Source organism: Ambystoma mexicanum, chromosome 5p (genome assembly GCF_040938575.1).
Source record: "Ambystoma mexicanum isolate Mex_15411 chromosome 5p, UKY_AmexF1_1, whole genome shotgun sequence".
Lineage (NCBI taxonomy): Eukaryota > Metazoa > Chordata > Amphibia > Caudata > Ambystomatidae > Ambystoma > Ambystoma mexicanum.
This window is the reverse complement of record NC_090930.1, coordinates 1200638528-1200654250: the sequence shown is the minus strand read 5'-3', so window position 1 is coordinate 1200654250 and position 15723 is coordinate 1200638528. Positions and strand designations below refer to the sequence as shown.

Here is a 15723-nt window from a genome sequence, read left to right as displayed (position 1 = left end):
ATTGTGAGAGAAAGGCATTGTCAAGCCTGCGATTTGTTAAGCAAAAGTATTTCGAGAAAGGGGATAACGCACTCTTAGCAGCCAGGCTCAGAAGGGAGAGAGCAGATAGGACGGTCCTGAAGGTCAAGACTTCCTCTGGTTTGATACTGACAAACCCGGTAGACATCACGGGCACATTTGCCCAATTTTATGAGCAGCTTTACACATCCAACACAGCCCCCACCCCTGAGAGCAGTTGTCCAAAGTAGTGCTCCCCGCACTGACCGACGAGGACCGAGATAAGCTGAATGGCCCAATTACCACAGAAGAGGTTGATCATGCCATCTCCGCCCTGAAGGCGGGTTCGGCACCGAGATCACCCCGGTTCCGAACCGCCTTCAGGGCGGAGATGGCATGATCAACCTCTTCTGTGGTAATTGGGCCATTCAGCTTATCTCGGTCCGCATCAATCATTTACCCGAGCCTATTATAAAAGATTTAAAGGCGCTCTGACGCAGTTTTTCGCCTTGCTCTTTAACAGTGTCTAGTCCTGTTCAGCCCCCCTTCCTTCACAGAGGCAAGAATTATAGTGATACCCAAGGAGGGGAAAGACAGGATGTACTGTAGCTCTTATAGGCCTATCTCACTGTTAAATGTTGATGCAAATGTCTACGCTAGCATCCTGGCCAAAAGGTTAGGCGCTGCTCTCCCCCGGCTGATACACAACGATCAGGCTGGTTATGTCACCGGTAGGCAAGGTTCAGAAAATGTCTGCAAAACTCTGGACCTCATAGCTTCCATCCCAACCACGAAAGAAGCACCCACATTGATATTGGTCGATGACGAAAAGGCCTTCCACCGAGTGGAGTGGACGTTCATGTCGGAGGTCCTGCGCAGAGCAGGCCTGGGCCCAAACTGGGTCAGGGGGGACCAGGCTTTATATTGGAATACTCAAGCTAAGGTAGTGGTAAATGGAATCACTTCAAAGCAGTTTACGTTAACCAGGGGTAGTAGACAGGGATGTCCCCTTTCCCCGCTCGTATATGTTCTAGTCATGGAGCCGCCTGCTCAAAACAGTAGGCGAAACTCAAAAGATTAGAGGGCTCCTCAGATATGGTGTAGAATACAAACTGGCGCTGTTTGCGGATGACGTGCTGGCCTATGTCTCCCATCCCGAACACTCGATTCCAGCACTACTGCAGGACATAGAGGAATACGGAGTGCAATCAGGGTTTCGCATTAACAGGAATAAAACAATGATCCTTCCTCTCAGGGATCCTGACCCGTCACTGCACCCACAGACATGGGGCCTCCGAGTTGCGCGTTAGGTATACTGATCACGAGGAATCTTCAAGATTTAGATCAGTTTAACTATAAAAAACTGTGGTCAGTGATCCAACAAGACCTAGACAGATGGGGCAAACTCAACCTCTCCTGGGAGTCACAACATGGCAGTCACGACTTAGTTGCATCTGGGCCCCGCCAATTAGAGATGCTATCCTGGAGTCCCTCCGGTTTCAGCCCCAATATGAACAGGGACTGGTCAGGGCAGGGCAAATGTGGAGGGAAGGCTCGTTGTTGTCCAAGGGAGAGCTTGAAGAGGCGCAACAAGGCCTGACTATTAATCCTCTGGCATACCTGCAGCTGAAGGGAGTCCTCACGGACCGTAAGTGGAAAGACATGCTAAAGCACCCCTTAACGCCATTCGAAAACATACTGAATACACACTCTGGTACCAAAGGGCTCATAGCCTCCATGTATAGGGTGCTCATGGACAGAGGTCACCTCTCTCCTCCAAGCACTAAAGCCAAGTGGAACTTGGGATGCTATATATAAGGCGGTCTGGAAGTCCTCGATCTCGATGCAATATAAGATGCACAATTGCAGAATTCTGACTCAATGGCATTTAACCCTGCAACGCTTAGCAAAAATGTACGAGGGCATCTCCCACTACTGGTGGAGAGGGTGCGCACAGGTGTGCACATATTGGCATCAATGATGGAGCTGTCCACGGATTCAGCCGTTCTGGAAAGAGATTCTGGATCTACAAGATCAAACGAATTAAGAGACTTAACTCCCCTCTTGGTCCTCTTTGTAATTGAAAGGATTGAAGATAGATATCTGCTTTTCCCACACATGCCAAGAAACTTGCTATTAGCTGCCCGTGTCTGTGTTATGATCAAGTGGAAAGCATCATCCCTCCCTACGAAATCAGACTGGCTGAGCAAAGCTAAAGAAATATGGAAAGCCTAACAGCCCTCATGATGGAGACCTAACAGCCCTCATGATGGAGACCCACACACACATAGACCAACAATGGCTTTCGTTCTTGGAGTATCTCAATCAGGGTCAAGCAGCCCAGACCTAACACGGCCCTACTGTCGGGAGAAAAGTGAAGCAAAAAGTTTAGTTCACCTGCCTAAAGCACTCCCGAAACCCAGCACAGACATGTCTACTGTGAATGAACTACCTTGACGGAACCATATCTATCCTGTAACCTAGCCAACAAGCTTGGACTCGGCTACAAAGCTAGCCGCACGCTCCTGGTGGACAATATGTGCTCTTAAGTCTCACTGGATAACAGTTTGCTATAGCGGTCAAGTCCGTGAGGGGATTGAGGGTGGGGGGAGACGTGGGCTCATCTCTATCCTGTCCTCCTTCTCTTCTTTCGTACTCTAATGTTATAAAATTGGTGATCAGATTGTTATATGTGTTGCTTGTTTTTCAAGCTGTTTGGCTGATGCTTTTTGTGATCACAATAAAGATATATATTTTTTAAAAAGTTAAAAAATCGCCTACCTCTCACAAAACTGATGGTAACCTCAGGAAAAACATGAAAAATTACCTACATGGTGATTCAGGTTCCCTTAGTCCAGGCTCTCCCTCCTACCCAAATGGTTGGCCGGAAAAAGCTGGTTGCAAAAAGACAGCTATCACTCGTATGCGCGGCAAAAATGACTTCAGAGCCCAACGTACCGCTCTTAGTTCCAGCACATTGATGTGAAGGGTTGATTCTCCTGGGGACCATCGACCTTAAACTTGTAGGGATCCCAGATGGGCTCCCCATCCTGTTTGAGATGCATCCGTCACAATTGTCGATTGAAATTGTGGTTCTAGCAGAGGCATCCCTCTTGTCAGATTGTCTGAGAGTTGCCACCACCAAAGCGCTTCTAGAAGCTCGCTGCTGATCATCAACTTGTCGGACCACAATCCACGACTTTGAGACCATCGGTCTGCCAGAAATTCCTATATCGGTCTCATGAAGAGACGATAGTTCTTCACTAGCGGGATACATGACGCCATGGCACCCAGAAGCGACATGTATCTTCTGACTGCCAATCTGGTTCCACCTCTCCACTCCTCTGCTTTTTGTTTGAGTTTTCGAACTCTCTCTAAAGAAGGTTTCACCAGTCCTGACTGAGTCTGGAACTCCGCGCCCAAAAACACCAAGCTCCGTGAGGGAGCCAGAAAGGATTTTTCGAAGTTGATTGCAAAGCCCAACCGTTATAGTAGCTGCATGGTAACATCTAGACTTGCTTGCGCCACTGCCGGCGACGAGCCCCTTATTAGCCAGTCGTCCAGGTAAGGGTAGACGTGATGACCTTTTCTTCGTAGTCATGCTGCCACCGGAGCTAAACATTTCGTAAACGTCCTGGGAGACGATTTCACGCCAAATGGAAGCACTTTGAACTGGTAATGACTCTGACCCACCACGAACCTGAAGAATTTTCTGTGTCGTCGACACATGGGTATGTGGAAATATGCGTCTTGTAAATCCAACGACGCCAGAAAATCCCCCGGCTGTATTGACCGGATGACCTCCTGAAGCATAAGCATTTTGAACTTCAGGTGTTGCAGAGTCTTATTGAGAGCTCGAAGGTCCGGAATGGGTCGCCACTTGCTGTTGGGTTTTTTGACCACGAAGTAACGGGAGTAAATCCCTAGGCCTCTCTCGGCCACCGGAACAAATTCTATAGCCCCTTTTTGCAGTATAAGCACAACCTACTGCTGTAATATGTGAAGATGGGGTTGCGCCGAATTCACCGATGGAATGGGAGATGGCATGATCTTGAAATACAAAGAGTGGCCTAGTTTCACCGTGTCCAACACCCAACGGTCCGATGTTATTCTTTCCCATTCGTCGACGCGATGGGACACTCTGCCTCCCAGGATGTCCTGAAGATTGTCATTGCTGAGACTTTGATTGCTTACTTTTGGTAGACGAAGACTGTCCTCCTCTCCTTCTAGAAGTCTGAAAATCCCGGCTTCTTCGTGTCGCCTGGACAGCTCGCCTGTATCCTTGGGAGGAGTATGTTGATCTATTGAAATTCCAATCCCTGGATGCGGCGAATCGGGAATTCCCCAAGCTCCGCAGAAGGGGCAAAAAGGCCGAAATGCTCGTCCACTTTGTAATGCCCCCAGTGATCTTGCAGTATCTGAATCCTCCTTCATGCCTTTAAGGGCGTCGTCCACCTTTTCCCCAAATAACTGTTCACCTTCACATGGCATGTATAGCACTTTATACTGGACTTCTGGCCTAAAGTCTGTACATTTTAACCAGGCCTGTCTTCTTAGCACCACTCCATTATTTATTTGTTTGAATCCGGGCTCCGCCAAATCCACAGTGATGTTGATAGAGTGGTTTGATGCCTCCTCCCCCTCTTGCACTAGTAACATGGCTGTCTTCCTGTGCTCCTCTGGCAGATGTTCCAAGATGGGGGCCAAGCGATGTCACATTTCGTGTTCGTATCGTGCCATGCTAGCTAACGAGTTAGCCGCCTTGACCGTCGTCGCATCCACTGCCAAGACTTTTTTACCAAAGGCATCCTGCTTTATAGCTTCACTGTTCAGAGGTGTTGTGCACTTGTGTTGCGATCTAGCTTTTCTGCTAGCCGCCGCTGACACTACTGATTCCGGAGAGGGCTGTGCGGTCAAACACTTAGGTGTAGAGTCCGGGGCTTAACCTGCCCTTGATTGCAGGCTCCGAAAATGGATGGCGCATGGTACGTAAGCCTTCCTGCCAAACGTGGTCCAGAATCTGAACCGAGAAGATTGACTTTCTCCTCTTCCCCATATGGTCAAATAAGATGCATGCCTTCCGTTCTTCCTTTGGGGTCAGACCAAATTCGATACAGACTTTCGCCATCATCGCATGAAAGGCCCCGATGTCATCTGGAGGTGACGGTTGTGCCGGGCTTCTAGGAGTTTCGACTTCTCCATCCGATTCCCACGTAGGGTCCCTAGACGGCGACGATGAAATGTCTGAGAAGGAGTCTCTGGGACCTTGATCTGACTCAGAGTCCTGTAATTCACCTTCCTCTGGGTGTGAGCGGGGGGGAGGGGATGGGCTCTTCGCTGACCGGACGGGAGACTGGCAACCCAGCCGTTGACCGTGGAGCGGGACCTTGCATCTAACTGGCTTAAGAGGGATTGCAGCGTAGACAAAACTTGTAAAGACAACATCGACTGCGGATTTGGCAGAGTAGATGTAGAGGGGGCATTTTGAATCTCCAAGGTCGTCGACGGGCCAACGCCCTGTAAACCGAGATCTGTTGGATGAACAACCTGTTCCCGCTCCTCCATCGATGATAACGAGAAAGCCGATTTCTGCTGTAATAGGGTGTCTGGCAGAACTGTATCATACACCGCTGGTTGCCAAACCTCTGGAGGATCCCCCGTCGACGATTGAAACCTAGGAGTTTCCACTTCCCCCTTGTCGATCGTCACCGCCAGGGTCGACAAGGCTACTGCATGTATTGACTGTGCGGGCGGTAGTCAAGCCGTCAATGACGGGACTCCCGTTGACGGCGGTGGTAGTTGTGGCGCAGACTCTTTAGGCGATCCCGCCTTCTTGGAGTCTCTAGACCAGTGCTTTGCAGAGTCTCTACTCGAGGAAGAACTATGATGGTCTCCTGAGGAGGAGCACCTTAAAGGGTCTTTCCTATCCTTTTTTAGGTAGATGAAGAGGAGGATTTTTCTTGCTTACGGTCGTGGTCCACATGACCATATTTCGACGATTAAGGGGCATCTTTCGCCAGATGTTTCCCCAAAGAGGAGCGACTCTTCTCCATAGGCCGTGGCTTCTTTGCTGGAGGCTCCGCCGACACCGAGCGGCGAGGGACTACAGGGGACTTGGGCCTGTTCGATGCTAGACTGTGCACTGATCCTACCTCAGATGGAAGATAGGCCCCTTCGTTCAGCCACGTTATTAGACGCCGATTACGGTCCTTCAACGTCTTTTGCGAGAACCCCTTGCAGATATCACAGTTGTCCACAGAGTGATGAGGGTAAAGACAATAAAGGCAATCCATGTGCCCATCCCCTTCATAAACTTTCTTCATTCCACACATGGCACACAGGCGGAACAACGCTTTCCCCGACATTGGGAAAGAAAGTACAACCTAACAAAGTGTAGAAACACGAGGTGATCCTGACTACGGTTGAAATCTGAAGGGAGCCGCGGTGGCGGGGACATTTATACCTTACGCCTTATTGGGTCATACGTTAGCGTCCCAAAAGGAAGTCGATAGGACACAAAAGTGTCAAGTTTTTTCAATGGAAAATGTTTTTAATAAATATACCCAGGTTCCTGGCCTGATGACGGGGAATATTCTAAGCATGTGAATCCATGAAAGATCCAATGCTGGAGAAGACTATTCCAAAGTCTATGTCCGACTCCTGAGAAGCAACGGTCTCCCCTCGATCTACAGTTTGTCCTAGGGATAACAAGGAGAAGTTGGTCTCCAGATCTGAGGGCTCGAGTTGGTTGATAGCGCTTCAGTTAATTTATCAAGTAGAATGGCGCCATCCAAGTCAGGCATTTGTAGACCAAGCATCCAATTTTAAATGTAATCCTGTCTTTGACCACTAGCCAATGTAGTGAACATCGAAGGCCAGAAATGTGGGTGTTCTTGGCTACATCAAAGACTAAGCTTACACCCGTATTTTGCGCCTTTTGAAAGAGATTGATCTGATTACCCAGGGCTCCAGCCAAGAGTCTGTTGCAATAGTCTAAGTTGGTGTTGACTATGGCCCCATTCAGTAATAGGGACATAGGGTAGTGCTTGGCGTAAAAGGCGGAAGTTATAAAAAAGAAAATTTGAACTTTGGCATTACATCCCAGGTCACTCGGCCACATACAACCGAGGTTCTTTACGTTGGAGGTGTACTTAAGGCTAGTACCCAAGAACTGAGGTGGAGGGGGACAATTATTTCTTTCAAGGAGATGCTTCGGCCCAAACAGAATCACTTCAGTTTTTTTTTTGGTAAAAGCTGTAGCCAATTTTTTTCCATCCAGGTTCGAATTTCTTCCAAACACCTACTAACCATGGCAAGAGCTTCTTCCACATCGTCAAGCCTAATGTATAGCCGAGTGTCGTCAGCATATGAATGAAATCTGAGCTGATATTTCTCTAAGATATTCATAAGGGCACGGAGGTAAATATTAAAAAGGAGAGGGGACGTGCCGATCCCTGAAGCACACCACAGCACTGGAGGAGAATGTCTGACAAAAAGCCTCCGGCCTGAACACGTTATTGATGACCAGTGAGAAATGAAGTGAGCCATTGTAGTGCACAAGGGTCTACATTCACAAGATTTTGCACACGGTCTAACAGGATGCCATGGTCCACCGTGTCAAACGCGGCGGACAGGTCGAGCATTATAAGCAGGGAGAGTTTGCCTGCATCCCCAGCCTATAGCATCTCATCCCAGACCACTATCAATGCCGTCTCTGTTCTGTGTAAGGGGCGTAAGCCAGATTGCAGAGGGTGGAGAAGACCATGGTCCTCAACGTAATCCTGCAACTGTCTGGTAACCACCTTTTCCAGGATTTTACCCAGCCAAGGAAGGCCGGCAATTGGACAATAATTATTATAATCCTCAGGGGTCCAAATTAACTTTTTTCAGTAGTGGTGAAACGACTCATAATTTCAGAGCATCAAGAACTAACCCCTGAGTGAGTGAAAAATATATAAACTTGGTCATAAAAGGAGTTAAGTTACATCGAGAGTCGTTTGGCGACTACAGCAGGGATTGGAAAAAAGGAATCATTTGTGGGTTTCAATGCTGACAGGAGATCAGTAATATCTTCCTCTGAGACTTGCTTAAAACTAAACTGAGTTATCCCAGTCTGTCATCTCCAACCCGCTGGATTTTTCATTAACTGGGCTGAGAGCCTCTGAGTGAGAGACTGTATCCAGATTTCTATTTAACCTAATGTTATTTTGAATATTCAGGATTTTATCTCTGAAAAAATTATTTAGGCCGTTAGCATCGGTTAGAGAAGACACTTTTACTGGTGCATATATATTGGGGCTAACAAAGTCAGCCATTGTTTAGAATAGTTCTTGAGGGCGATTCAATGCTGTTGTAATTTTGGCTGATAAAAATTTTGATTTAGCTTTAAACACCACTTTTTTATATTTGGTCAGTGCTATGCTTGTCGCCATAGAATGTTCAGTTGACTTAGAACGAAACCATCAGCGTTCATGATGTTTATGTTCTCTTTTTAGATCCAAAAGGTCTTTAGTGAACCAATTTTTTTGAAGGCTTTTTAGTAGCAGTATTTTTAAAATGTGCATATTTGGTATAGATGTTACTCATAATTTGGGTGCCTTCTTGAAATAGAGCATCACAATCATTAAGATGCATGCACTTACTCAATGCTGTGCTCAGATCCGTCCCATTTATATTGTCTAAATCTTTTTTCTTCCGCATAGATTTAGTACCAACAGGGGCTCGAGTAGAGTCCTCATGTTGTTTGCCATGATTCTAAACAACCTGATCTGGTGGTCTGTCCAATGAATAGGGAGAGTATCAACAATACTAATCCCTTTTCCTCTAGCTAGCACAAGATCAAGACAGTGACCCTTTATACGAGAAGGAGTATGGGCTAATGATAGAACTTCATGCAGAGCTCAGAGTTCATGTAGTTGCCTTGAATTTGAAAGATCCTCTAACCAAATGTTAAGGTCACTAATACACAGCAATTCCTTGTGTTTGCTATCAGTTAAAATAAGGAAATCATCTAAGCCCTCCAAAAATAGCACATGCAAAAGGCAAGATGGGTAACCCCGGTAGCAGCTCCACAGATTTCAACAATGGGAACATGCCTAGTGAAGGCTATGGATGCTGCCTTGACTCTTGTGGAATGAGCCCGGAGTCTCTGCAGAGTAGCAAACCCTTTCACAACATAGGCCTTGGAGATATAAGAGTCAACCCATCTGCTGATGGAAGCTTTAGCTGCTTTATTGCCAGGAGATGGACCACTAAGTAATGAAGCGCTGGTCTGCTTTCCTGAACGGTTTGGTGCTCTCTAAATAACAAACATTTTAGAGTTCTTACAACGTCTAGATTATGTAATGTCTCCTCGGCTGCGGAAGCATGCAGCCTAGGAAGAAAAACAGGAAGACATATTTCTTGATTCAGATGAAAATCGGAAACCACCTTTTGTAGAAAGGAGGGGACCAATACGAAGGACTACTTTACCCTTATGGAAAACTATATAAGGTTCCTTTGAGGAGAGAGCTTGGAGTTCTCCAAACCTAAGTAATGGCTAATAAAAATGCCGTTTTCCAGGTTAGAAGTTGAATTCCCATGATGCCATAGGCTCAAATGGTTTTTGCTTTAGAACCGACAAAACTATGTTGAGATCCCACTGAGGTGGAGGTGCACGAATAGGGGGATATAAACGTAGAAGGCGCTCAAAGTGCCTATGAATGGCTTTGTTTGAAAGAGAGAGAGAAAGACTTATGTTCTCTGTTTAGGTATGCTCCAATAACCAATAAATAATGGTTGCAAGTGTCTACTTTGACACCTATGGAAACTAGTTGATACATGAAGGCCATGACATTAACAATAGAAGCCTCTAGAGGATCAAGGTCACGGTATAAGGCCCAGTGACAGAACCGTAACCATTTGCTACGATATTGCTTCTTAGTAGCAGCTTTTCTGGAAGCGGACATAGTTAGATTTGGAAGTGGGAGAAGGCTAGCTTTTCAGGAACCAAGACTACAAGTTCGACAATTGAGGGGAGGGATGAAGAAAAAGCCCTTTCTGTTGAGTCAACAGATCCCTTGATGATGAAAGATCTCATATGGAAGTCCCTGCTAACTCCAGGAGGTCTGGAAACCAAATCTGGCGAGGCCAGAACAGAGCTATAAGAATCATTGTTAGATTCTGTGATATTCTGCATTTGAGCAATGTTTTGTTTATCAATGGGAGAGGTGGAAAAGCATAAAGTGCTACATTCGACCAATCCAGATGTAGAGCAACTCCCAGAGACTGAAGACACTGACTTACTTTCATGTAAAATGAGGACATAGAGTGTTGTGCAGGTTGGCAAAGAGGTCTACTAATGGATGGCGCCACGTCTGAAATATTGTCTTTGCGACTGACCTTTTCAGCACCCACTCGAGCGGAGCAGAATGTAACCTGCTCAGTTTGTCTGCTACGACGTTCTTCTTTCCCTATAGATGGGACGCAAACAAGAAAATGTGATTCTGAATGGCCCAATACCAAATCTCCTCTGCAAGGAGACACAGGGGAAGGGAACGAGTACCCCCTGCTTGTTGATATAGAACATTGCAGTTGTATTGTCCGTGCAAATTTTCACCACCTTTCCTTGAAGTGAGGGAAGAAATGATTTTAGGGTGAAAAATATGGCTCTTAGTTCCAGGACATATATGTGGTCCCTTTTTTCTTGAGAAGACCAAGGCCATGTGCGGTTCGACTTAGACATTGGGATCCCCAACTGTATTAGGATGAGCCTGTTGTAATAACTATTTGGTGAGGGGGGGGGCTGAAAAAGACGAGAGTAATAGGTTATCTGGGGAATTCCACCAGATAAGTGAGTCTTCAACTTGGTTTGGAATTTGAATTTGAATTTTCTGAGAATGCAACAGTTGGTTCCAGTTGCAGGCAAGATGCCACTGAACTGTTCTCATACGGAGCCTTGCAAAGGGAACTAGGTTTATACAAGAGGCCATTAGCCTCAAGAGTCTTTCAAAGCACCTAGCAGTTAGAACCTGATGTGTTTGGAACTTCAAGAGGACTTGTTGAATTTCTCCCACCCTTACTGGGGGAGGGAAGGCTCTCTGTAGAGTGGTATCTATTACTGCTTCTAGAAATTGGATCCTTGGCGAAGGGATGAGTCTGGATTTTGCCACATTTATGGAAACCCTAGGTTGAAAAGAGTGTGGCATATTAATTGCATCTTTTGAAGCAATTCCTCCGGAGACTGGGCTTTGAGGAGCCAGTTGTCTAGGTAAAGATATAGATGTACTTTCCTTAACCGAAGGTAAGCTGCCACTGTTCCCAAGGGCAGACATGTGAACTGGTAATGAGACCTTCCTATGGTGAAACTCAGGTACTGACGGTGATCTTTGAAGATGGGAATGTGAAAATAAGCATCCTGTAGATCTATAGATGCCATCCAATCGTTCAGATGAAGAGAGGCTAGAATCTGAGGAATGGTAACCGTATCGAGGGTTTCGATTAACACACTGGTTGAGATCTGAAAGGTCTAGAATTGGTCGGATCCCGCCGGATTTCTTTGGGATTAGAAAGTAACAGGAATAAAATGGCCAACCTAATTCCTCTTGAGGACCAAATTCTATCACTCCTAATGAAATACGTTTTTGGCTCTCTTCCAGGAGCTCCAAGGATGATTTTTGGAACTTTGTGGGAGCGGATGGGGGAATAGCCGGAAAGGCATGTTGAATAATATTAAAAACCCATTCCTCTCGAGTAATGCTTTCCCAATGAGGAAGAAAGTTGGAAACCCTTCCTTCTACTGGGGATGTATGCTTCTTGATAATAGTTGGAGCAGAAGGTATGTACATCCCTGGGAGGAAGTCAAATCGACTTCCTTTGTTCTTGGGAAGAATTTGAAGACGGGGGAAGGCCAGACTTTGATTTAGTTCTGCATCTTTTCTTGTTAGAAGAGTAATATGATTTTGTGGATGTGGCATAACCACTATTCCCTTTGGACGTGGTTTGAACGACTTGATGTTTCGGTCATATGGTTGTTTCACCGAAATTGAGCTAAGGGTTTTAGCAGTTGTGACACTGGCTTTACATTTTTGAAGGAGCTCATCAGTAGAGGGATTAAAATGTGTTTTGCCGTCAAAAGGAAGATCAAGAACGTTCGCTTGAATATCCTGGTGAAGAGAAGAGGCTGATAAATCTTATTTCAGCTTCATCTCCACTGAGTAAAACTAAAAAGAGACCCAAGTCAATGCAGGCCCTCCCCCCAAATCTTATGTGTAAGCATGGCGGATGGAATAGCTACAATAGAAAAGCTCTGCAATCTAAGTCAGAATCTGAGACTTTGAGAAAAACTGCATATACCCAAACAGAGGTGACTAAAAAGCCAAAGGGCCTGGGGCCAAATGGAAACCAAGACGATACCCAGGAAAAGGGGCTCGACTTGTCCCATTATTCAAAATATGGTGATGGCTGCGTTAACCGCTTCCGTAGCCCCTTTTCTAAAACTCTGAGTGCATCAACTCGTCATTAGAAGACCTAAAAAATGGCAAACAAATGGCTACATCAAAATTACTGGAGGTGGACATTTTCTATGAAAATAAATTGAGCACTGTATGGACAAACAGGCTGAATTAACATACTCATGGCAAAACCGACTCTGATTTAGCAAGAAGGGAATAAACTGATAAGACTGCTCTAATGGAAGCAGTCTTGGAAGATAGTAAGTGGATGCAACACCACTTTAAAAAACAGGATGAAGCTTTGCCTATGGGAAACCACAAAGACAGAAATGGTACCGATCCAATCCAGCAAGAGAATAACAAAAAGGGATGAAAATGAGCTAAATCTCACCCAGAGGACTGGACCTGCTCTGATGAAAATTCAAACTGTAGCTAAAAAGGGAAAAACAAAAAGGACATTCAGACTGCTCAAAAGTCGGAAATGTAGCGGTTTCCTATCAATTTTTCCATTTTCCATGGGGCTGAAAAACAGGGAGCGGACAATCAAATGGAAAAGGAATCAATGATGATGGTCCGGGAAATCCAAAAAGAGCTGAAAAAGAGTAAAAACAAAAAACAGACAGAAAAAAGGAAATTAAACGGCTCAAGATCCTTTCTAAGAAATATAAAGTCGCCTCTAACCTCCGAACCCAAGCAACAAGCAAAGAAAGGTCACAGAGAAATGGTCATACCAAAAGACAAAAGAGAGCTGTGTGGGGCCACCGACGGAAGAACTCAGCAGATCGACTTGGAGGATGATGATGCCTATGAGCAAGACTCAGGAGCTGACCCGAGTGATCTAATACAGACAATTGAGGAAAACACAATGGACGAAGACTGGAGAAACCTAAGCGATTCCGAATGGGAAGAAATTGAGAAAAATGTTCAAAATATGGTGGAAAACTATTTGAAAACGCAGCCAAGGCAAACAAATAGGAAGGACAAACAAGAGAGAGTATGTGGTGGAGCAAAAGTAGAGTCTGTAAAGGACAAAGTATTAAATATAAGCCCTGAGAAGAAGGACTGTTTTCTAACCATGGACGAGAAAAGAAACACCACAAAAAACCAAAATAGCTCCCCAGAACATCAAGCAGAAACGACACAAAAATAAACCCGGCCTTAACACTCGTAAAAACATTAGTAAAAGGAAAGAGAAGCGGCCATGAAAAAAAATCGGGTTGGTCGGAACACTAACTATGGGACCAACCCAACTGAGACAAAGAAAAAACCATCCGAAGATTTTGGGAAAAGAAAGGGTGGAAAAGGTTTTAGGATAAGCCTCGAAAGTCTAAAAAGGAACAAAAAGAGCTTATCCTGAATAGGGATCAGGTGATGAAACTCTTCCAACAAATCCCTGCAACAAGATGCATATTGTCTGATGATATCTGTATAGTGGAGTTCATAAATGAATGGCGAATGGATCTGGTGATACTACATCTAAAATCACAAATTATTAAGAGTATCTGCTGGATGCCCGAGACAAAATAGCATTGATGAGCTATGAGGTAAGAGACAATCCTGACCCTAAATTCCCTTGTGACGATGGTCGAAATAAACCAACAAAATCGGATAGGAATTCACATGAAGGGAAAAGCGTGGCGGCAGATCTTTACAAGAACAAGCCTGTTGAAAAGAAAATGCAAAAAATAGCCACAAAGACCTTAAAAGCCTCTAAACAAGAGCCAAACCCATCGAGAGAAAAAGGATACAGATTAACTGCTAAGGAAAAGGGCAGTGAAACTGAAACACACTTAAAAGAAAAAAAGGAGCTATTATTCACTATTGACAATTCAAGGGGCAGTGTTAAGTGCAGGACCACAAAACAAGGAGATAAAGCAAACCTGCAAGACTGGTTGTGGATGGCAGAAGCACTATCTAGGAAAAAAGAACAATAGAGAGAGAGCAAGGAGGTGGACACGAGTCTAACATGTGCATCCTGGAATACCTGTGGGTTCCGGCACCTGTTCTCAGCAGAAGAGGACTACTTAAATCAGTTTGAAATACTATGTCTGCAGGAAACATGGACAAGGAAAAAGCTGATCTGTGAAAATTATGAGGTGTGCCTAAATCCTGCTAGAAAAGGACCCAAAGGTAGACCTTATGGAGGCCTACTGACTTTGATAAAACTAAAGAACACCATAAATGTATTGGCCTGCCGAAATCCTAACCCCGGCCTGCAGATCTTGGAAACCATGATTAGTTCAAATGGACAACATACCAAACTATTAATTATTGGAATGGAAATGACCTCTCACCCGAACCCTACTTGAATGACATAGCTAAAGAAATTGACATATCAATGTTGAAAGTCCCAAACCAACTGATTATGCTCTGTGGAGATTTGAACATTAAGCTCCTACAAAATGATGGCCAGAATATCACGGTGTCCCAGCTGAAGGGTAGAGCATCAAAATGGGTAAAAGAAATGGCTGTAAGAGACATGAGCAGATTAAATGGTGTGCCCACTTGGGGGCGGGGAAATAACCAGGCATGTATTGACTACTGCTATGTATCGAAAAAAAATGTTGAATCAAATTGAAAGCTTTGAAGTAATACAATGAGAAGCAAGTGATCACAATCTCTTGAAAATTGAACATCTATCCCTCTGTCAAACATAAAGAAGTGCTGCAAAAAAATGGATCCGGTGGCTATGACCTGGGGACTAAATAGACTGCAAATTAAACCGGATGAAATACCAAAAGGTAACAAAACCGTCCGAATTCTATGTAAGGACAAATCCCTCAGCAGTCGAATATCGATCGCTGCTAAAAGCATATGAGGTGGAAACGAAATCAAAAAGCAAGGCGGAAGTGACCAGGAAGCACATTCGAGAACTACAAAAGAACTCCAATGATGCCAAAAAAGAAAATAATAGGCAAATAAAGCAAACATATAAAAATTGGATAAAGTCCACAAAAGCAATTAGAGCGCAAGCTGATGCTGAAAAGATTTTAGCAGCGATATCTACGAGCAATGCGCGAATTTTGTGGGAGATAATTAATAAAGGTGATGATGTTCAAGTGGCATTTACAACAAACCAAGTATCAGAAACCACCTGGGTTGATCATTATAAAGAGCTGTTCAAAAGGAAGACTCCACTTGCTCTGTCCGCGAACAATGTGAATCCTGTTCAGGACGCCTGGAAGATAAACTTCGACCGCCTGGATATTGACTTGATGATCCAGAAATTAAGTACATCAAGAGCAGCCGGCAAGGAAGGCATCTCTAATATGGAACTCAAATCAAATAAAGAAAA

At 44.9% G+C, this 15723-nt stretch overlaps 1 protein-coding gene across 8 annotated transcripts in view; it reads right to left on the bottom strand.

Annotated features, from left to right (window-relative positions):
- The window catches only part of RELCH (RAB11 binding and LisH domain, coiled-coil and HEAT repeat containing), a 1825259-nt gene that overhangs the window by 1536457 nt on the left and 273079 nt on the right, over nucleotides 1–15723 (bottom strand). The gene's annotated exons all lie outside the window — the stretch shown is intronic.